The sequence below is a fragment of the Balaenoptera physalus genome (genome assembly GCF_965194825.1).
Source record: "Balaenoptera physalus genome assembly, chromosome: 11".
Taxonomy (NCBI): Eukaryota; Metazoa; Chordata; class Mammalia; order Artiodactyla; family Balaenopteridae; genus Balaenoptera; species Balaenoptera physalus.
In genome coordinates, this window is record NC_138896.1 from 66944860 (window position 1) to 66968762 (window position 23903).

A 23903-nucleotide genomic window follows, 5' to 3' on the forward strand; every position below is an offset into this window, starting at 1 on the left:
TCATCGCTGATAAAGGTCACCACTGTGCAGTGACAAAGATGCCTTTGGTGAAGTTGAGCAGGCTGGTCAGAGGGAGACTTAGTTCAACATGTTATTGAAACAAAAGGGCATTCCATTTAAAAGCCACTCCCAGGGCTTCCTTGGTGGCGCAGTGGTTGAGAGTCTGCCTGCCAATGCAGGGGACACGGGTTCGAGCCCTGGTCTGGGAGGATCCCACATGCCGCGGAGCGGCTGGGCCCGTGAGCCACAACTGCTGAGCCTGCGCGTCTGGATCCTGTGCCCCGCAACAAGAGAGGCCGCGATGGTGAGAGGCCCGCGCACCGCGATGAGGGGTGGCCCCCTCTTGCCGCAACTAGAGAAAGCCCTCGCGCGAAACGAAGACCCAACACAGCCAAAAAACTAAATAAATAAATTAAAAAAATAAAAATAAAAAAATAAAAGCCACTCCCTGTGGTCATCCCTTGGGCCATGCACTGTATCATGTCCTGTTGCGGAGGATTCAAAGATGAGTGAGAATCCATTAGGATGACTACTTACTTTCAAAAAAACCCCAGAAAATAAAAAGTGTTGGCAAGGATGTGGGGAAATTGGAATCCTTGTGCACTGCTAGTGGGGATGTAAAATATGCAGTGCTATGAAAAACAGTGCCTAAAAAAATTAAAAGTACAGTTACCATATGATCCAGCAATTCCACTTTTGCGTATATACCAAAAAGAATTGAAAGCAGAGACTCAAAGAGATATTTGTACAGCTATGTTCACAGCAACATTATGCACAGTAGTCAAAAGGTAGAAGCAACCCTAGTGTCCACTGACAGATAAATGGATAAACAAAGTGTGGTGTATCCATACAACGGAATATTACTCAGCCTTAAAAAGGAAGGAAATTCTGACTCATACTACAACATGGATGAACCTTGAGGACGTTATGCTGAGTGAAATAAGCCAGTCACGAAAGGACAAATACTGTATGATTCCACTTATACGAGGAACCTAGAGGAGTCAGATTCATAGGGACAGAAAGTAGAGTGGTGGTAGTCAGGGGCTGGAGGGGAGGGGGAAACAGAGAGCTATTGCCTAATGGGTACAGAGTTTCAGGTTTACAAGATGGAACGAGTTCTGAAGATGGATGGTGGTGGTGATGGTTGTACAGCAACGTGACTGTATACTTAATGCCACTTAAAAATGGTTAAGATGGTAAATTTTATGTGTATGTATTTTACCGCAATTACAAATAAAAATAATAAAATAGTTTTCTTATATATAAATTTATTTATTTTATTTATTTATTTTTGGCTGCATTGGGTCTTTGTTGTTGCGTGCGGGCTTTCTCTAGTTGCGGCAAGCAGGGGCTACTCGTCGTTGCGGTGCGCGGGCTTCTCATTGTGGTGGCTTCTCTTGTTGCAGTGCACGGGCTCTAGGCACGCGGGCCTCAGTAGTTGTGGCACACGGACTCAGTAGCTGTGGCGCCTGGGCCTAGTTGCTCCGCGGCATGTGGGATCTTCCCGGACCAGGGCTCAAACCCGTGTCCCCTGCACTGGTAGGTGGATTCTTAACCACTGAGCCACCAGGGAAGCCCAATAAAATAGTATTTTAAAAAGTTGAGTGAGGAAAAGTGTGTATGCTCAGGGAACTCCGTGGGGGAAGAATAGTGGCAGGGGGCACAGGACGCAGGCGCCCCAGTCAGGCAGAAGTCAGTGGAGAACAGCTCTGTGGCACAGACCTGCCTCAACGGAAGACTCGTGGAGGCTGGGCGGCTTAGGGAAGGACTCCAGGCTAGCCCAATACTGATCAGAAGAGGCTTCCTCAAAGCATATTCCAAAGACCACCACCACATTTATTTTGTCATTTGGTATGTTCGCGAGCTTCCTGAAACATAAACATCACTCCTGATTTATGGATTTCCTTGCTTTCTCCTTCTCCTCTTGCATTTGCTCTCACACGTCTCTCTTAGGTGCTCTGACTTTCAGCCTCACTACTGACAGACGCTGCAGCTCAGGCCTGGCTCTGGCCACCATCCACTGAATTCAGGTGAACAATTTTCCTGCTCCAGAAGCTTTTGGTTCCCGTTTCAGAAGGTCACATTATTAATTACAACGAGCCAAAGCACATTTTGCAGGTAACTCTGTTAGCCTGCAGGAACTGCAGAGTTGACACAATTAATTGGAAGTGTAGATGCTGGCATTGAGCATCCAAAGAAATCCATTAAAATGTATCTAAATATAATCTTAGTGCTGAGAAAAAAGGAGGTCTGAAATGCTTTCAGTAGAATTCCTGCAAAATCACAAACTATTAAAGCCAAGCTCTGCATCCTGGCACCAACAGTAGTTCATGAATATAAAAGGGCCTATCTTCTTAGTAAAGTAGTTTTTGTTTTGGAAAATACAGTTATTTATTGTAAAAAGATAGCGTTATGTTAACATGTAAGGGGTTATTATTTTTAAATGAATTAATACATATTTTTTATGTCTTGCTGTTCATTTCTAACATGGTAAATATCAGTGGAAATAGCCCATATCAACAATCTCTTTTTAGGGTCCTTAATAACCTGTAAGAGTATAAAGGGGTCCTGAGACCAAACATTAAAGGAATTACTAAGTGTAGAAGTTCCCCAGAGAAGAGGAAAGATGTTGGTCACCACAGCCCAACGTGTGGGTGGTGATTCCCCAGACTTACAGCACTGGCTGTAAACAAGAGGACAAACAACCCAAGCCAGACGTCAGAACTGCCACCTGACAAGCGAGGACCATTTGGGAGATGCTGGGGCTTGTATGCGTGGTACTTTGTACTGTCAGTATGGCCAGTCAGCCCTTGTTATTTCACTCCCTCCTGTCCTCCCAGGTCACCTCTGGGTGTAAGAACTGTGGGCTCTGGGTCTTCCCTGCCCCTGTCTTCTGCCCCTGGACAGTCCCCTTGGAATCTGGCCGGGCTCCTCTCCTGGGTGAGTACCCGTGTGACCTTAGTTATTGCACACATGGTCCACATGGAGTGTTGCCCTGGCAAGGCCAGCCTGCTCTGCAGTGCGTGTTAGCCACTCGGCGTAATGTCATTATTGTCATCGTCATCATTACTATTTAGAGATTATATCTGAGTTCACTTTGCCTTTCTGAAAAATAAGGATAATATTCCCCGACTTCCCCACTTCCCAGGTTTGCTTCAAGAGACAAATTGGTTAATGTGTCAGTCAAATATGTGCTCATGGCCCAACCATCGAAGGCGATCAATTCAAGACACAGGAGGGAAGGCACAATTTTTTTTGTGGAGTCAGGCTGGCTGGTTTGACGCCGTCACTGACTAGTGAACTGATCTGGGTGACATTATGTAACTTCCCCCTGCATCTCCATCTGTAAATGGGAGCGGTAGAAGTCCCTAAAGTTCAGGGTTGTAGTGAGGATGAAATAAGATAAGGCATAGAGCACTACGTGCCAGTGCCTTGACTATAGTGAGCTTTCACCAGAGGCTTTTTTTTGTAACATGAAGGGAGACACCTGGTTTTATTACAAAGCTCGTCTAGAAGAGGATATTGTCTCTGTTTCTGGAACTTTTTGCTCAGCGAAGTGGGGTAGAGCGTCTGGACAGGAGGCAGGGCCCATTCACGCAGGTCAGAATTCTATGAATGACAGGTATCATGAAACAGCCGACGTAAGGAAGAGGTTTCTTAAAAAGATAAGTCACATTTCCCGTGCCTGGAGACTGTATTCCGTGGGGACCGTGAACTGTGGCAATGGTACAGCAGAGGAGAAGTAGATAGTTCTAGCAGGCTCTAGGAAGTGGAGGTGAAGGGCCTTGGTGACTGGGTGTCTGATGTGGGAGGTGAGGAGAGGAAGGGATGTAAGATGACTTCATATTTTGAGCCAGAATAATATTGTTCTCCTTTCCTGACTTGGGCTCTGGGGAAGGTGGGGAGACAAATGTTCAGTTCTGTCCTTGTGGAATTTAAGACTTTTCCAGGCAGCACCTGCCAGCATCCCTTCTTCTCCACCTGGCCCCACTCAAACCTCCCACAAACCCCAGGCTTCCAGCTGCCTAAGAAACTGAGAGCCCTTTGTATAATACTTGTCCCTCTGGGAGCATGCCCTCCTTCCTTATGGGAAGCTGGGCCAGCTCACAGCATGCGGGGGCTGCTTCTGCCCCCCTCAGCACACTCCTGGCCCTGAATCTCTTCTGCTCCAGCCAAGGGAATCCTGGGCTCTGCTGCCCATTGAAGACACCTGCCTAGGAAAGAGGGGCCCATCCTCCTCTAGGAAGTCCACCTGTCACCAGCCTCCTTTTCAGAAAGGCCAGGTGACCAGGTCGCACAGCTCATAAGTAACAAAGCTGGAATCCCAAGTCAGGGCAGTTGGACTCGGAACCTTTCCTCCTTCTCACCTTGACTGCGGGATCTTCTCTGAGTCCCTTGACCCTGAACTGCTAGACAACCTTGGCTGCTGTCTAAATCCTGTCCCATCTTCCCAGTTCTTTGCAGACCCTGTCACACCTCCCAGGGAAAACATACATGCTCCCAGGGATGCAGAAATTCCTGTCCACACACAGTGTTCATTCATTCAGCAAACATTCACTGAGAGCCGGCCTACTGTGTGCCAGGCACTGTACATGGTAGTGAACCTCACACTCACACACTATACACACTACACACACACACACACACACAAAGTCTGCTCACTTTCCTTCTCCTGTTGATTCGTGCAGCTCAAAATGACCTGGTTTTACTCCTAGCAACAGGAAGAGGCCCTCGTTTACCCATCATCTTTCAAAGAAGAGTGAGCAGGTAGTACTAATTTTGAGCCTACTAAGGATAATTTAAAAGTAGCCCAAGAAGAAGTTTGCCTTAAGGGCAGGGCCACGGCTTTTTTTTTTATATCACCCTCAACACAGCATCCAGCAAATGCCTTTACATGAAGAAATCGTTTGCTGAGCACTGGAATAGTGTAAATGAGATTATAGGAAAGCTGTTTAATCTTCTCAACAGAATAATTCCCCCTCAGCATTCTTAAACTAAGCATCTTCTCCGGGAAAAAAAGTTAATGTGAATTATAAATCAGCCTTATCTGTTTCGTAATGCAGTCCCACCCACTTCTTTAAAGATATAGGATAATCCAGGCTTTCTCTGCTTCAACCTCTAAGACAGAGCTGGTTCAACTTCTGTGTTTGCACGTACCATTCATCTTCAGAAAAGGGTGTTCAGCCCTAACTCTGCCCTCCATTACCTCCAGAGCTGTCGTGCTGCTTTGTGGAAACTTCCCAGGATCCCATCACCACCAAGTAAATGAAGCAGCTCCACAGAAAGAGCAGATAATCAGAGAGTTGGCCAAGACACAGGGCAAACTCATCAGATAGATGTTTTCTTCTTTATTACTCTTTTCTTCAGCCACAGTTGTCTCCTGAATGAGTGAAAGTGAATTATGAGTACTATTAGATCAGTTTCCAACAAAAAGTCTTGCCAGTTCTGTGAGCCTGGCTTTCCACGCTCTGCTCCTGAGAACAGTGTATCTTCTCTCTGTGTGGGGCCGGGGCGGGGGGGGCGGCGGTATACAACATCCTCCGGCACCGTGGAGAATTAATGATTTCCTCCCTTATGAATGTCAGTGATTGTAATAGTAATAGTTTATGTTCCTTGAGCACTTACTGTAACAATTGGAGTTCTAAACACCTTTCCTAAACCGGGCCATTGAATCCCCACAGAAATCATAATGGAAATAATTATGATTATTCCCATTATTCAGAGGAGGAAACTGAGACTAAAGGAAGTTTGGAAACTTGCCCAAAGTAAGTGAAAGGGCCCTGCCTCCTGCACTCCAGCCATTAACTCTTTTTTTTTTTTTTTTAAAGATTTATTGATTGATTGCTATGTTGGGTCTTCGTTTCTGTACGAGGGCTTTCTCCAGCTGCGGCAAGCGGGGGCCACTCTTCATCGCGGTGCGCGGGCCTCTCACCATCGCGGCCTCTCGTTGCGGAGCACAGGCTCCAGATGCGCAGGCTCAGTAGTTGTGGCTCACAAGCCTAGTTGCTCCGCGGCATGTGGGATCTTCCCAGACCAGGGCTCGAACCCGTGTCCCCTGCATTAGCAGGCAGATTCTCAACCACTGCACCACCAGGGAAGCCCCAGCCATTAACTCTTATGTCACACGGCTTCCCTGGCAGATCCCTTGTCTCTCTCTCCTTCCAGTACCGAGAGGCTAAGTTTCCAATCAACCAGGAGTTTCTGTGTTCAGGATCTGATTCAACTAATTCACTAGGCCTGTGTAAACGAGTTAACACCCATTAACTTATTTCACTCTAAAAATCGCTATCCTAGGTTTGAGAAGACTGACCAACTGGCTGAGTGTCACGCAGCTAGAAAGTCGCGTTGCTTTATAGAGGTCGGCCTTTACTGGGCCACCTCCACGCCCTCCCCGGCCCTGGGACCCCAGGAGCCACAGCCTTGTCGGAGAAGGGACCCCAATGTGCTGCTGCAGAAACCGGGGAGCAGATTAGCTGGGACCAGGCTCCCCCACTTATCTCCTCACCAGGGCCCTTAATAGGATCTGGACTTCTAGATCGGGGTCAACCCCCTGACCCTGACCCTCATCCTTTTATTCTGAAAGTTTACCTAAGGCAGCTTCCGGCGGGTGTCGAGCAGCAGTCTGCTTACCCCTGGGGGAGAAGGGAGGCCTGAAAGTAAGAGGGAAGGGAGAACCAACCCAGCCTCAACGCAGAACTGAACTCTGCCCATCCCTGGGGCCGGGGTACGGAGCTTCCGTGTCTGCCTCGCAAAGGTGAGGCATTAAATGCCCGTGATTAGCAATTTTTACCAAGTCATCAGAGAAAACACACTGTGCTCTGGTGTTGCCCCATCAGCCTTCACTTTTTTTCTCGCTGTCATTTTCCTTTGCTCTGATTTTCTTTTACTTTTATTCTTTCTTTTAAACATTTTTTTCTTTTTATTCTTTTGTGTTGCTCATATTTCTCTAACTGCCCTCAAATCTCCTTTCTGAACAAGATGAGGTTTAGAGAAATAAGTGAGGATGAGTGAGGGGCCCCTGGACGCCCCTCACAGCATCCTCTAAACCGCTGCCTCCCCACCTCCTCAGAGAAACATCCTATAGAGTCAGAAAGGGCCTGACCTGAGAATTCTCTGCCACTAGAAGGAGTAGCTGGTGATAAATCCCATCATTTGCTTCCTTTCATGAGCTCAGCCACTGGCTGATAGAAAACTTGTATCCAGTGGCCCAGCTAGGAGGAATCTGCCCACAGCAGGGGACCCTGTGTCCCTCTGGACCCAGAAACTCACGGCGGGGCTGTTGGAGACATATCTGTGGTTGACTGTCTCTGCATTTCTGATCACACTGGCCCAGCTGATGAGCATCTGGAAGTTGACTTGGAATGTGGTGTTTCTCTAGAGTGAGCATCTGCAGGAAACCCAGGACTCTTAGGTCTTTTGGGCCAAAGAGAGCCTGCTTGGTTTCTTTCACCTCTGCCAGCAACAAAATGTACTGTCAGTACCAGAATCTTTGGGCAGAGAATGCCTTGGGCACCGAGGCAGAAATCCTATAATGGGCAAGGCTCTCGGCCAAGCACATTTAAATAGCGCTGATAGGGCTTCCCTGATGGCGCAGCAGTTGGGAATCTGCCTGCTAAGGCAGGGGACACGGGTTCGAGCCCTGGTCTGGGAAGATCCCACATTCCATGGAGCAACTAGGCCTGTGAGCCACAACTACTGAGCCTGCGCGTCTGGAGCCTGTGCTCCGCAACAAGAGAGGCCGCGATGGTGAGAGGCCCGCGCACCGCGATGAAGAGTGGCCCCCACTTGCCACAACTAGAGAAAGCCCTCGCACAGAAACGAAGACCCAACACAGCCAAAAATAAAAATTAATTAATTAATTTTTTTAGAAAAAAAATTCTTTAAAAAAAAAAAAATAGCACTGATAATAGTGTGAGGACCTTCGTTTCCCCAGCACAGCATTCTTTGTAAGTGGGGATCCTGGCAGCTGGGCAAGAAGCCAGCATCTCCCCATATTCTATGGAGTGGGGGTTGGAAGTGTGGCCTCGGCCAGGACACTAACCAAGGTCGTAGCGCTGTTCTATGATAGAGGTGACTTCTTGCTGTGAGGCTGGTGTCCTACTTACTCTACCAGGACATCTGCCCTTAGGCAATGCCAGTGCTGGGTGGAAGCTGCAATCAGCCTGTGACAGGACTCACCCTATAAATGTGCTCATTGAAAGAAACCCTGTGATAAATCCTTAAAGAGAAATATTCTGCTATAAAGTACACCTACCCACCGACATACCCAGGCCCATGGAAGAAACCCATGGAAGTACCTCTCCACTCCCCATATCCATCCCACCCTCACTTTGCCACTGTTTATCACCTCTGGGATCACAGAATTCCATATGGAGGCTCTGGCAGGTGGGTCGGCTGTAACCTTAGATACCTTTTTGGTTCATAGGGAAAGCATCCATGCTTGATAGGTTTATGTAGGTCTACATCAAACAAGAAGTGGCATCACTGAAAACAGTAATAGAATAAGACCCATGTCCCTTCTTCTCTTCCTTTATCATAGTTGCTCAGCCAGGTGTGGCCTGGTCACCACAGTTCAGCTTCTATGGAAGCTGAGTTTTGCCTTGAGATGATTTAACAGAGTACTGAGCTAGGCCCATGCAGCATCTTTCCGGGGTTCTGATGAAGGATTAAAAGCTGCACAAATCCTGTCCAGGTCAGCCAGTTGTTACTTCTCTGCCCACAGCATTTGGTGGTGGGGAGAAGTGACCCCTCCCACAGTTCCTACTGAAGGGATAGCCTGAGGTTGGCCAGAGCTGACCAGAGATGAACATCTGACCCCGCGGTGGGGAAAGATGGTGGGGAGAGCAAATCCATGGGCTGGGCTGAGTCTGGTAGGTTTCTCTATTGAGAATGTGAATTACAAAACCCAGACCCTGTGACTAGACCCTGTGTCATGGAGCGTCGGGCCCCTGCTGCTGCCATGGTGAGCCAGAGCCACAGTCCTTCAAGCATTTACTGAGTGTCTATTACATGGAGGAATCAGAAGCGGAAATGGGAGAATCTTATGGGCCAAGAGTTAGAGACCTCAGGTTCTGACTCAATAGGCTCTGTCCCATGAGCCTGGCTGACTTTATTTTCAGCCCTTGGAAGCCTGTGCAGTTGCCTGTTAAGGGCTCACAAATAATCCCCCTTTTCTTAAACCTCCACAAGGGGGATTCTTTTTCTTGATGCTCTGTGTGCCCAGAACAAGACAACTCTGTATCCCCACCATGAAGGTCATGCCAGCGATGCTGCCGCCGAGGGCAGGAGGCTGCCCCAGCACCTACCGTCCCCTGAACCGATGCTGAGTCTCAGGGGTGCGGGCACACACTGGCCAGGTGAGAGGGCTGTTGGTGGAAGGCAGAGCTGCTGGAGAAAGTGCTCAAGGAGGAAAAGCATAACTGTTAAAATGAAGCAGATCTAAGGTATTTCTTTGCTTCTAAAACATGTGGTTTTTTTCTTCATAGTTTAACATTTGTGAAATGAGGATGTGTCTCACAATTCACAGTCTGGCAGCTAGAATCGTTGTAGTTATCATGAACAAACTTGGCCAGGGCTCTTCCTGATGTTGTCACTTCAGCTGAGTTATATGCATTGTCAGAGCTACAAATGTTGCATTTGTTATTGAAAATATCTTCAGAAAGATTTCGCTGTAATTTGGCAAGCAAAAAAGTCATTGTGTTTGCAGAAAGGCATGGAAATGGAGCAGTGGAGTATACATTTTATATTAATGAAGCCGGTATTTTTGTTAAAGGAATGATTGCAATCTCATATTTCTTTCGAAGCAATAACCAAGTGCTTTAGAAACCCTCAGGTAGAAGAAATGGAGGTACATCTTGTTACTGAGATAAATGCACAAAGATGGCTTATCGCCCACCAGCACAGTGTGACCAAAGGAAGGAGAGGTTGCCAAGTCCCTCAGAACAGATGAAAGGCATTTCGAAGCACCAGCAAGCTCTTGTGCCCCATCCATGCATTGAGCGGCAACATTGTTCAGGCTGTGTCCTAGCGTACTTGACAGTGTTTTTTTTTTTTAGTGGCACATAAAATAATGGTATGACTTACAGTTGAAGGAATCTTAGATTAGATGAGATACGTTAATAATAACCATCAAACTGTGGCTGAACAGGCTTACGCCCAACTGAGAAGAAAGCCAAAGGCTACTCGTGCTTCAGCCCCTGTTTATCCACAAAGGGTAACATTAGGGGAGAGCAGAGGGCTTCATGTAGCTCTGCAGAACTTCAAAGTCGAAGGCTTTGTGGCTGTGGGTTTAATACATGAAACACACCCTCAAGCTCAGTACAGGCACCAGATGCTCAGAAACTTGCACTTGGCCTTGTCTATCAGTTTTAATTAACATGGGGAGTGAAGACAAAGGGAGGCCACAGTATCCTGTGTTTCTCTTCACTTCAGACGGAGTGCCCGCTGCTCCCAGGTCCACGCCTTGCTGCTCCTTTTCCCTTCCTGCCTCCCCGGTCCCTTTCTTTCTCCATCATTCTCTTCCTTTTACCTCCTCACAGCAGCAGGCTGTACATACTGGTGAGAAAGGGAAGTTTGGATAAGATGGGGGTAACAACTCGTTCAGTACCTTTGCATGTATGTGTGGGTACATGCATGTGTACATATGCGTGCAGAGCCAATGCTTCCTCTCTCATTCCCAACACGGTCTTCAGAAGTAGCGATGTGAAATCATGAGTTCCTCCCAATGTACCAAAAAAAAAAAAAAAATCCATCAAGAAAAAATACATATGTGCTCCTCAGTCTAAAATACCTCCATTTTCATTCTTTTTTTATGGCTAAGCAATATTCCATTTTATATATATATATATATATATATATATATATATATATATATATATATATATACACCACATCTTCTTTATCCGTTCATCTGTCAATGGACATCTAGGTTGCTTCCATGTCTTGGCTATTGGAAATAGTGCTACAGTGAACGTTGGGGTGCATGTGTCTTTTTGAATTATAGTTTTCTCCGGATATATGCCCAGGAGTGGGATTGCAGGATCATATGGTGACTCTGTTTTTAGTTTTTTAAGGAACCTCCATACTATTCTCCATAACAGCTGCACCAATTTACATTCCCACCAACGTGTAGGAGGGTTCCTTTTCAGTTTGCAAGATGACTTATGACTCTAAAATATTATTCTATGACAGTGCTTTCAATTGCATTGTCATAGAATATTTCAATTTCAATATTATCTCTGCGAAAGAGAAAATTTGTCTTTATCGGTACAATGGTAATTATAAGTCAACTGTTGTCATTTTGACAACACCAACCTAAAGTCATCCAGAAGAGGCTTAGCAACAGATTAAAAGTTCAGTGCTGTCACTTCAAGACAGGGATCACTTGGTACCCACATAATGTCAACATAGCTCATAAACCGCATGGCAGAAGCTGGGTTGACTGTGAGTGTATCATCCTTATGACTGAGAGTATGCTTAAGATAATTCTTTCAAGAACATCAGCTTTTAAGAACATAACATTTTCAAGGTTATCTTTTGGGAAAAGAAAAAATTTTTTAATTCTAGAATTCTCCCATCCACAGATACCAATGTGTGATAAACACTAATCTCTGTCATCTTCATTGTTCAGGAGAGGAAATAGGCCAGGAGAGATGGGAAGCAACTGACTCAAGGGCACTCAGCTGCTTCCATGGCATGGCTGGAACTCAAGCCCAGAGCCTATCCCATTCCACCCAGCTTTGTTGCTGTATCATTTCAGCTCTTGCACTCCATGAGGCAAGTCTGGTCTCACTCAGTTCAGATATACAAAATGGTGACGCTAAAGGATACTTTATACCTCTTAGTTTAGTGGGGGTTTTTTTTTATATATATATGTATATATATATTCTCTGTGTCTCCATTAAAACCTGGAAACAGAGTTTCAAGTTAACATTATCAATTCATGGAGGATAATTTTGTTTCTACGCTGCAACCAGAGCTCCCTCTAATGGCCATTTATTTGGAGAGCGAAGTCTGGGGGAAATGAAATAACCCCTGTTCTTTTAGAACTGAGGACTTTAAAAATTATAGTTTAATGAGTCATTATTTACCTTTGCAACTAGATCATTTTAAAACAAGACTTACCTGATGTGATAATTAATTTTATATGTCAGTTTGACTGGGCCACAGGATGCCCAGATATTTTGGTCACACATTATTTTGGGTATGTCTGTGAGTGTGTTTTAGATGAGATTAACATTTGAATCAGTAAACTGAGTAAAGTGGATTTCCCTCCCTAGGGTGGGTAGGCCTCATCCAATCAGTTGAAGGCCTGGAGAGAATAAAAAGGCTGACAGTCTCTCAAGTAAGAGGGAACTCCTCCTGCCTGACTCTTGAGCTGAGGCATCAGTTTTTCCTGCCTTTGGTGTGGAACTGAAACATGGGCTCTTCCTGGGTCTTGAACCTGGCAGCTTTGAGATTGAAACCCACACTATCAGTTCTCTTGATTGTCAGGCCTTCAGACTCAGACTAGATACACCATCAGCAACCTTGGGTCTCAGCTCACAGCTGCAGATCTCAGCTTCTATAATCAGGCAAGCCAATGCCATATATATATCATACACACACACACACACACACACACACACACACACACACACACACACACACACAATCTGTTTGTTCTGTTTCTCTGGCGAACTCTGACTAACACAATTGATTTCAAGGCACTTTGAAAAAAACATGAAAAAAATACTGCTATTACACAGTCAGTTACAGTGTGGGGTAGTTCTCCTTGAAGCATAAGTCTGCCTACCTTCATGGGTGGTTTTGACTAATTAGTTGTCAAGTCATGCTGACAGTAAAGAACACAAGAAAATTGAGATCTGTGATCACTGATTTTTAAAAAAATATCATATAAAATATAAATATATTCAATAAAAGTAATATCGACTCTATTGATCTTGCGTTTTACATATCATATTTACTACCTCATTTGATGGGATCCTCACTGCCATGCTGAGAGACAGAGCAAATATCCTGAGCTCAATACACAGATAGAACTGATGCCCTGATCCCCGCAGATAGAACTGACCTTTAATATTGTGCCTTTTCCATTATAACCACGATAGTACTCTGAGTCATGCTCTGCCACAAACCAGTAAGACAGCCTCTCCAGTTATTTCACTAATCACAGAGGCTGTTGATGATTTTCAATCCAAAACATGCACTTCAATGGCTATTTTCTGGCTGACTTGGTTCAGTAGCCTAGAGCAGAATGTAAACAATCCCAGGCTCTTATGATACACAAGAGAAGATTACTTACTGTCTCACACAAACAGGTTCATACTGGAATTCCAGGTGTTTTTTTTTCAAAGAATTTTATTTTGATCCTTTCTCTCCCAGAAATCCCTGAGTGGAAACCCAATTATGTGGCTGTCACAAAAGTATTGACTTTATCATTGGGAAGGAAGTAAAAATGATCCACCATCTACCCATGTTACCATTCCCCTGCATCTGAAAATGAGCAGGAATTGTTACAAATAAAAACCAGGACTTACTTACTCTTTAAACGAGGCTTCTATATCGTCTCAGTTTCCCTGGACCTTGCTTTCTTCATTTATATGTCTTGGAGATTATTCAATAATAATGCATAAAGCTTTCATTTATTTTCCAAGTATTATACATTATTCCCTTATGTGAATTCTTAATAATTAATTTGATATCTTATTAATGAAATTCAAGTCCAGAAATCTTTATTCAAGTCTGAAGGCAGAATAGAATATATTAATTGGTGATGAATAATACTTAAAGCTGTCACAAAGACCCTACATTTAATGTTCTTTTTATACAAAATGTTTATAAATATAATGATTTTTATTTGCTCTGTCTTCATGAAAAAAATTGTAACTAGAATTCCAGATAAGCATGGATGGGCTGGCATTCTTCAGTCATCTACATCTATAATGTGCATAACCACAAGAAGGGAATCCGGTTACCCATATTACAATTACAGGAATATCTGTGTAGAAGGGAACCGTGTCCAGGGTATGACCTAAGATCTGTAAAATCTTGGCAAATGTTACCCAAATGTAGGCCTTTCCTCAGGAACAAAAACAAAAGCAAAAACTTGCTATCTTCCCCATCTATGTATATAAGAGACAGAAATCATTTTATACTCTGTCATTTTCTACTACATTCATTTATATTTATATATATATTATTATTATTGAAGTATAGTTGATTTACAATGTTGTGTTAATTTCTGCTGTACAGCAATGTGATTCAGTTATGCATATATATACACACACATTCTTTTTTTATATTCTTTTCCATTATGGTTTATCATGGGATACTGAATATAATTCTCTGTGCTATAGAGTAGGACCTTGTTGTTTATCCATTGCGTATATAATTGCTTACGCCTGCTAACCCCAACCTCCCACTCCATCCCTCCCTCAACCCCCTTCCCCTTGGCAACCACCAGCCTTTTCTCTATGTCCGTGAGTCCATTTCTGTTTTGTAGATAGGTTCATTTGTGTTATGTTTTAGATTCCACATGTAAGTGATATCATATGGTGTTTGTCTTTCTCTGTCTGACTTAACTTCACTTAGTATGATAATCTCTAGTTGCATTCATGTTGCTGCAAATGGCATTATTTCATTCTTTTTTATGGCTGAGTAGTATTCCATTGTGTATATGTACCACATCTTCTTTATCCATTCATCTGTCAGTGGACATTTAGATTGTTTCCATGTCTTGGCTATTGTGAATAGTGCTGCTGTGAACTAGGGGTGCATGTATCTTTTTGGATTAGAGTTTTGTCTGGATATATACCCAGGAGTGGGATTGCTGGATCATATGGTAATTCTATTTTTAGTTTTCTGAGGAACCTACATACTGTTCTCCATAGTAGCTGCACCAATTTACATTTCCACCAACAGTATAGGAGGGTTCCCTTTTCTCCACATCCTCTCCAGCATTTATTATTTGTAGAGTTTTTAATGATGGCCATTCTGACCCATGTGAGGTGATACCTCATTGTAGCTTTGATTTGCAATTCTCTAATAATTAGCAATGTTGAACATCTTTTCATGTGCCTATTGGCCATTTGTATTTCTTCTTCGGTGAACTGTCTATTTAGGTCTTCTGCCCATTTTTCTATTGGGTTGTTTGTTTTTTTGTTGTTGGGTTATATGAGCTGTTTGTATATTTTGGAAATTAAGCCCTTGTCAGTCACATTGTTTGCAAATATTTTCTCCCATTCTGTAGGTTGTCTTTTTGGATTTTTTATGGTTTCCTTTGCTATGCAAAAGCTTGTAAGTTTGATTAGGTCCCATTTGTTTATTTTTGTTTTTATTTCTATTGCCTTTGGAGACTGACCTAAGAAAACTTTGGTACGATTTATGTCAGAGAATGTTTTGCCTATGATCTCTTCTAGGAGTTTTATGGTGTCGTGTCTTATGTTTAAGTCTTTAAGTCATTTTGAGTTTATTTTTGTGTATGGTGAAAGCGTGTGTTCTAACTTCATTGATTTACATTCTACTACATTCATTTTTTAAAATTTCTTTTCTGCCACCTTCCATAGAAGACTTAAAGAAAAAACACAGTAAAGTAGAAAAGTAAATATAGAAATAAAAACGGAATTCAGGAAAATGCGGAAGAGCAAACTGAAGAAGAAAGTCAAAATATGAATGTGCAGACTATTACTTATCAGAAGTAGAGTGACAGGAACAGTTTATTGTTCACCAAAATCTGTTTTTCTTCTTCTTGGGCACACAACTGGATTGCATTCCCCGGCCTCCCTTGCAGTTTGATTTTCAGCCAAGGGGATGTGAACAGAAGTTGTATGTGCCATTTGTGGCCATGGTCCATGAAACCCTTCCTTTGCATTCTTCCATACTCTTTCCTCCTTCCACTTGACTGGGAAGAACAGGACAGTAGTGACCTTGGAAGCCCTGTTCTGAGGATGGCAGGGCCTCTCTCATCCTAGGTCCTTTAATGCCTATGTGGGGGAGAGGTGTCCAGCCAATCCACACACCTTCCCAGGACTGTCACCTGAGCCAAGGCACAAATTTTGATTGTCTTTGATCCATCAATCAGTGTTTGTTACTTCAGCCTAGCATAGCCTAAATAATACATGCGATCGACACAAAGCACAATAAACCCATATTTTCTATTTGGATTTTGGCAGGGCTTTTAACAGATGGGAGATAGTCTAGACAGACATTCACCCAGCAAACAGCAATTCAGGGCATTCCTGGCTTTAGAACTAATTAGTCCTTCTTTTCAACATTGGAGTAGGTCTCAGCTGGAACAAGGGGTTAGTTAATCCTCCAAAGGGTTAAGCCCAGAACACTTTGGCAGTGTTGCCAGTGAGCCTCAGGAAACTTCGGGGACAGGAAGTATCCAGCTGAAGGACATCATCAGTTCAAAAACCACGAGATCACAACTGGAGACTGAGGAGCCCACGTTGTCTGCGAGTCATTGAGTTGAAACCAGGAAGAAGAGGCCAGTGTCTGGAGTTGGTCAAGCTGGCAAAATCAAGAACCCCAGGGGATGGCAGGTCAATATGCAAGTCAAGAAAGCCAGGATCCAGGCTGCTGGGTTCAAATCCCATCTTCACTCCTGGCTAATTATGGAATCTTGGGCAACTTATTAATGTTTCCAGGCTGATTTATTTCTTCTTCTACAAAACTTGGGTAATAAAGCTATGTATTTCAAAGGGTCGTTGTGAAAATTAAGTATATCTAAAAGGCTTAGATCAGTGCCTGGCACATAGTAAGCATTCAGGAAATGATGACTATTTTTTATGCATACGAAGCAGAGGACGGTGGAGAATGCCTTGGGGGGATCAGGATCCAGTGCAAACCAGGAGCCTGGCCAGAAAGGGCTGAGCACCAGGCTCTCCTCAATACAGACGTTCCCATCTGAAGCTGTGGCCTGTGGCTTTTAGTCTTGGCCTACCTGGATCTGAAGTGTGGAGTAGCTGGGTCATCCCACTACCCTACAACACCCCTTGGCTCTCCATTGCCCCGTGTGTTATGTATGGCTCCTCCTAAAAGCCCTGCCAACGTCCCACTACCCTACAACACCCACCACTGGCCAGGCAGCATGTAGGAGCTTCCTGGCCACTTACACGGGGGAGAGAGGGCAGCAACAACAGGAATCGCCTGTCCCGAGGGAAGACACCCCTAAGGCGTCCCGGGGGCCACCAGTCAGTTCACTGAGATTGACCAGGAAAAGAGAGCTGCGGAATAGAACTTGCATGGGTGTCAAAATCTCAGATCCTCTAAATATCAGCTATGTGACTTTTGGGTGAGTCTCTGAACTTTACTTTTTTCTCATCTAAAATACTATTTTAAATTGCTACATTATGAATGAATAAGGTAATGTGGTATCTTATGAAATACCTGATAGGGCATAGCTCAGTAAATCTTTAACACATGTCAGTGGAAGGAGGGAAATGGTGTTTATACGGTGTGTGCTGATGGGTGAGTGGCTGGTGGGCATGTGAACAACTTAGTGTATTCCAAAAACCACACTTGGAAGCAGTGTTGGTTGTGATTAAGCATTTAATTATGTCCAGCGTGTGGTGAGTTGACTCTGGTGCTGTAAAGTATCATTAAGACTCTGTGTGTGCTCGGTCTAGTGGGCGTACCATGGCACTCTAGGGGCTGCTCCCTGAGTTCCTCTGCATTAGCAGTACTGGTCTATGGTTTGCCCATGGTCTGGGGACACCTTACTCCAGGGCCTCCTCGTGGCTTCCATCGTGGTTCTCCATTGCCCCGTGTGTTACGTATGGCTCCTCATTCACAGACAGAAGCTGTGGGTGATTGTGTTTGCACTCCTTTTATTACTGGGCTTTCAATATTTCCACCATGTGTTGGGTCCTCTTCTAGAACTTCACCTCGGGCTGGGTTCTTAGGTACAATCAACATTTCCAGACTTTGCAGGGAAGTCCTAATTCCACGGAAGTGGCCTTATCTCCTGCTTTGCTTCTACATGCCTCCTAAACCTCATCCGTGCTAATCACTCGGAGACCACCTTCCTGCCTCTGCATGACCATACACAGTATTGCCTCGGCTAGGAATGCCTGGTCCCTGGGGAGTGTAGGGGTGGGCAGATGGGTCTTTGTGTGATTTGCTGGTGAGGTGATTTACTCTTACAGATGAATTCTGCTTTTTTGACATTAGAGTCCATTCCCTCAACTACTTTCTGGACTTTTAAACAGCCTCCTGTATGTTTTTCCTGCTGGTCTCTCCCCGCTCAACTCTGTCCTCACAGCCTCCAGAATGATGTCACTTACTAAATTGCTCTTCACGATGGAAAGTGTTTTGAACAATGGGTCTGGGTGTGTGCCTTCATCACAGTTTCTCTGAGACACTCAGGGCAGATCATTTACCCTCTCAGGGACTCCGTTTTTCACCTGTAAATTAGGCATGTTGGACTATATAAAGTCTAATGTCTGTACTTGTTCTGCAGGTCTGGATGAAGGGAGTGGTTTTACAAACTTCATTGTCTTATAGACTCAGATGACACCTGTGCATGAGGACATTTCTGACTCCAAAATGTCACCGGCTCTTATGAGAAACTATGGCATCCATTCTGTGTAAAAATAATGTTAGTGAAGAATTCATTGGGGCAAAATGCCCTCTGTTATATATAAGAATACAGACAGAGAGACTGAGCGCATGATGAGAGATGATCAGTGGGTTGTGTGTGTATCTTGGGAGGGCGGCATGGAAGCCCGTATGTAATAGAATTCAGGTAGAGGAACAAAGCCAGAGCAGGAGATGGTCTAGATTCTCAGTATCAAGAAGCCACTGCCCAGGACCTGGAGGGAAAGCTGGGTTGGGCCACCCAGAGTTCAGCTGGTGATAGCAAGAACCAAGAAGAAGGAGGGCAGCGTCAAAAAACTACAGGAGAAAAATCCATTCAGTCTGAGTAAGGAACCAAAACAAGGGAAGTAGTGTGAGGGGTAGGTATGAGTGAATCTGTATGTGGAATGTTATTTTGACTATGGACTCACCAGCCTGTGACTATAGAAATAGGGTAACATTATATTAATGCTCCCAAAACAACTTCAAGTTCCAACAAAGTACCCCTAATTTTCTGAGTGTTCACAGTGGCATTGACACACCAGGCTTCCTCAGCAGTTAAAGTCTGCCTTCTCTTCACTTCAAGCTGACATTCCCATCTGCGAAGGCCCATCTCTTCTGCTTACTGAGGGTCTAGAGGTAGAGCCTTCTGTATTTTTATATACGTGCAGGCAATAGGGGTTCAGCAGTGTCCCAAGCAGTATCCCCCAAATTGCCACAAATTATGTTCAGTGATTTAAAGAGACAGGACGGGATCGATGGTCACATGCTGACAGCTTTCCTTTTTGCCCTCTCTTCAGGGGTCTCACCTTTCCTTCAGAGATGTTAGGAACGAGGGCAGTTTGCTTAGAGCAGTAGGCTGTCTCCATCACTATGAATCCAATTTGGCTCACGAGCCCCCGGGGTAGGTTCTCACGGTGACACCCATCGGAGAGAAGAGGAGACTAAGGAGGGCAAATCTGCCAATCCTGCGTGATAGACACAATCCTGCGTGATTGACACTGACCACAGACCATGCTCAGAGGCTCACAGACACCCATCCTTGGACTTGCGTATTTAAACAAAGCCCAAAGCCCTCCTCTCCTTTCTTTGCTCTTCCTCGAACCCCACTCAGTTTCCACCCAGTACTCCATCACGCCACGCCCTGCGCAGCCCCACTGTGTGCTGACTTCTTGCCCAAAGCAGCCCGCCCCCACCTCCTCTGGGGAGAGGGTTTGACCTCCTCCTTGCCTGGTTGCCACCATGCTCTCCTTTGTTGATGATAAACCTGTTGCTGGTTGGCTTCCTTCCAATTTTGTGTAAACCACAGTATGTATCTAAGATACCGACTTTGTAAAGAACCAGATGTTATCATAAGCGCCAATTCATGTTTAAATGACCTTTTTTTTCACTTGTTTTATCCTACATTTAGTTCTTAGAGACATCAATTGGCATTTTTATTGACCTGTTTTTCCGCTTGATTTTTGTACTTTTGGTTGTGGTGAGGGCAAGCATGTTTCTCCTCATCTATTCATGACCAAGCTTATCCCTTATCATTCTACTTTCTGTTCCTTCACTTATTTTTTTATAATTCCTTACTTTTAAAATCTCCTTAGAAAGAGAAGCTCAGTTAAAATTTACATTTTTATGGCACATCTTCCCTTTTATTTTATCTTTCTTCTTTTACTTTTTAACTAGCTTTGATACTTCTTCACCACATCCTTTTTTTCTGTTTGATGTTGCCCACTCAGAGTTGTCTGTTGGTCAGGGTCCACTTAACATTTTGTGACATCTACGAGATTTTCTCCTCTCGTAGTGAGGCACAGTGAGGTCTACCGCAGGGAGAGAGGCTGCTTCTGATTTGCCATCTGAGGCACACAGCCACGTGATAATAAAAATAACATAGAAATAGGATGTAGAGCCCCCACCTGTGCAAAGTGAATCATTGCTGAGTAAATGGTCATAGCAACATGATATAACCTGCAATACCTCATGCGTGCTGGCTACTTTATAAAACCTCAGCAGCTTTCAGGGAATGCCTCTATCTGCTGTGCAACCACTGTTGGCAATACTTAGGAAAGATGGTAATTTATTGCTAGAAAGGTAAGAGAAACTACTCTTAAAGGTCATCCCTGGCATCACCAAAAATCCTGATTCCCTTTCGATCCGCTTGCATCCTTTTCTATCAAATAAACCACATTTCACAGAGATCTTTGGAATGTTGATATTGTCCTATGACTGTGTCCTGCTGCGGGTTCATCTCCTTATAGAAAAAGACAGCATGCTGCATTTTCAAACTGTTGCTTAGAAAAACTTAAGTGTAGGCTTCACATAATTTTTATTAATGGATACACAACCTTTTCAGTAAACAATTTCAGAGACTGTATTTTTCAGGCAATTCTGTTTTATCTTCTCTTTTGCATCATTATGGATTTATGACTCTCTGATACCTTAATGCAACCTTGTTTTCTTTCAACATCTAGAATCTACAAACTAATCCTGATTTTTTTTTCCCTGCCCAGAAATATGGAGTCAACTGTCCTCCAAGGGCTTTGTTCCTTTCGTTGGAGAATAGTTTTAGAACCCACAAGCACTAGTTCCACAATTAAGCTTGTCCCACATTCCAACTGGAATTTGGCAGATGGCAGCAAAAATATCCAACGGCATAAATCACTGTAGGGACGGAACAGATAAAGCCTCCTTTAAAAACATGTCCATTGATATTTCCAATTCATCTCAATTTTAATAAGTTCTTCTTGGCTTGCTCTAACAGAAGAGTTTATCAATCCATTCTTTTTTTTTTCAATTTTTGAACAACTGATTTTTCTTGTTTCCATGAGTATTAATATCTTAAAAGCAATATATTATCATACCAAACCAGAAGTCTAAATATCAGTGTTGCCTCCCCAAATTCAGAAGCCTCCACATCTTTTCTTCTGTCTCCACCCTCAGCTCAGCCATCCTGAAACTAGCTTCACGGTGAGCAGGTCCCATCGATTCTTTGGTCAGCATCGTCTTAGCACCAGTATCTGAAAGGAGAGAAACCCTAGCCTCCATCTAGGGGAACACCAAAGAAACTAAGATTTCGGAACACTCAGGGTGACACATAGATGGCTTGTTTGCTTAATAAAAGATAATAATAAAACGTAGAATACAAAGTTAAAAAAGTCCTCTGTCAATTTTTTCCATTTGAGCTCCTAATTGGAATTTATTTTCCCTTTATATTTTTTCTTTCACTAGTGCCTTCGTATATTTACAGGGCAACATTTTTAGTAAAAAACTGTAGTTTCACACAGGCCCATAGGTATATACAGTGTCCTGTACCGACTCACAAGGGTCAACTTTGCACATCTCTTCCCAATGCTGCACTCAGTGATATCATGTTTGTAGCTTACAATCAGCCATAATGGAAGTATTTACACCATGGAAATTGGCAAACACCATCAACCAGGACTTTCCACCCAGAGGGCCGGTTTTTAAGCATATATCAGGACAACTCTGGGTACACACCTCAGTTTTACCAAAACCGGTCAAAATGTCAGAACACAAAATCAATTGACATACTATACAATTCTATATTCTGGTATAGAATTATCAGAATAATATGCCAAACATTATGGTTGAGAATTCCCACTCGAGAAATTTACATAGAGTAGCTTTTGGAGCTTTATGTAATTTTTGTAATATTCACTGCGTAGTGCTCCCCGGAACCAACCCTTGAAAGACAAAAAGTACAGTTGGGTTATAGTACATTTCAGTTATAATTCCATTTTGTTATTCACCAGTTTCAAGTAATTTCCAGATATTTTTGATCCATTCCCCAGAGGCCTTTATTTCCACAACAGACAACATAGAGAATTCAGTAATTTCTAGTTATTAACATTTCTGTGCTGATATTCCATTTTTTACATGAATTAATACACACCATGCTCTCTCCTTGATGTCATATTCTGTAGTAACTGTGTATTATCTGGATGATATGGAGGATAGAACCCAGCAAACTTGGAGCATGGGGTCTGGCTTTACCAAAGTCTAAAACGAGCTAAAGGAATGTGAAGTTTCCTCATTGGGTCTGAGTGGGGCTGGCCCACTAATTTGTTCTTTCAGGTGGTCTGTCATGGCACCCTTGGTGTTATTCCCAGTAATGTAATGGCCTCAGGTATCTCATCATTGGAAACTGTTCATAGTAGAGGTTCTCTTTTTGTTGTTCATTTAGCACCTGAATTTAGGCAGGAAACATTTCTACTTGAAGGCTCTGTGTAGTTCAATTCCCTGCCTTTTTATTGCCACTTCCACAGAGAAGTGGCCTCCCCAAGTGAGGAAGCCAGGACACTCTGTCCCTCCAGCTGCCTTGGGACAGTACTTGTCCTACTTCCTCTTTCCGGGAGTATGGTGTTCTGAGCTACAGCCCATCTGAGTCTAGCACACTTCCTCCCTACTTCTGGCACTCCCTCTCACCCAGCCCCACACCTCGAGCAGGACTTCCCCTGGCATTGCCCCCAGATTCTCACTTGCCCTTTAAGCTTGGCTAGGTCTGGCTGTGCTCTCTCAAGGACACAGATCCATGGCCTGGTTGGTGCTTCAGGCATCTGCCTGTGCTTGGCCGCCCCAGCTCCCAGCAGAATGCCGGCCCTGATGCCCTCGCTCTCCTGTGCTCTGAGTTTCCCTCCACCTATTACTGTCCATTTTACATCCCTCCACATTCTACTACGTTCCATTATCTTCTACTGTGCTTTCCTACCTGTTACCAAAGGAAAGTTGGGAGAGAGGGAGGGGTACATTCTAACTCTTCCCCCTTTTGCCATGTCAGAAACCAGCAGAAACCACAGTACAACCCAGATAAAAAATTGACTCTGAACGAGTATCTTTGTTTTCTAAGACTTGTAACCTTGGAGAGACCCCAGGTTGATCAGTAGTCTCCCTTACCTCCCCAAGCATGTTTGTGTCTGGCTAATACTGTTGACCATTTCCATATAGCTTTTAATTCTGTTCTTTCTTCAAACCAGGAATTATTTCATATCTTCTTTTTGATTTCCAAGATGATAGATATTTCTTGGATTATATTTCTTGGTTATATCTTGTTTTGCTAGTACCCCGAGATTGCAGCCCAGAAATGTTGTAATAGTTTATAAATTCTCATAAGTAGCTTATGAGAATTTTTCCCACATCCTTGCCAAAACTCGATAATTTTTAATTTTTGCCATTATGGTGGTTGTACAACAATATCTTTTTTCTGCACATCCCTGAAGAAAGATACGTATCTTCAGGTTGAAGAAACTTGAGTCCTGAGCAAAATAAATAAAAATCAATCCATACTTAGTGACGTCATAGTGAAACTTCAGAAC

General features: G+C 43.8%; 1 protein-coding gene and 1 long non-coding RNA gene across 9 annotated transcripts in view; one reads left to right on the forward strand and one right to left on the reverse strand.

Moving 5' to 3' along the window:
- The window catches only part of LOC309637797, a 555044-nt gene that overhangs the window by 473040 nt on the left and 58101 nt on the right, over nucleotides 1-23903 (forward strand). The gene's annotated exons all lie outside the window — the stretch shown is intronic.
- Nucleotides 15135-23903, reverse strand: part of MOBP (myelin associated oligodendrocyte basic protein) — a 48459-nt gene continuing 39690 nt past the window's right edge. For both annotated transcript variants that reach the window (XM_082413001.1, XM_082413000.1), the window contains one exon: nucleotides 15135-23843. The gene's annotated coding sequence lies outside the window, so the exon portion shown is untranslated. The remainder of the gene's footprint in view (nucleotides 23844-23903) is intronic.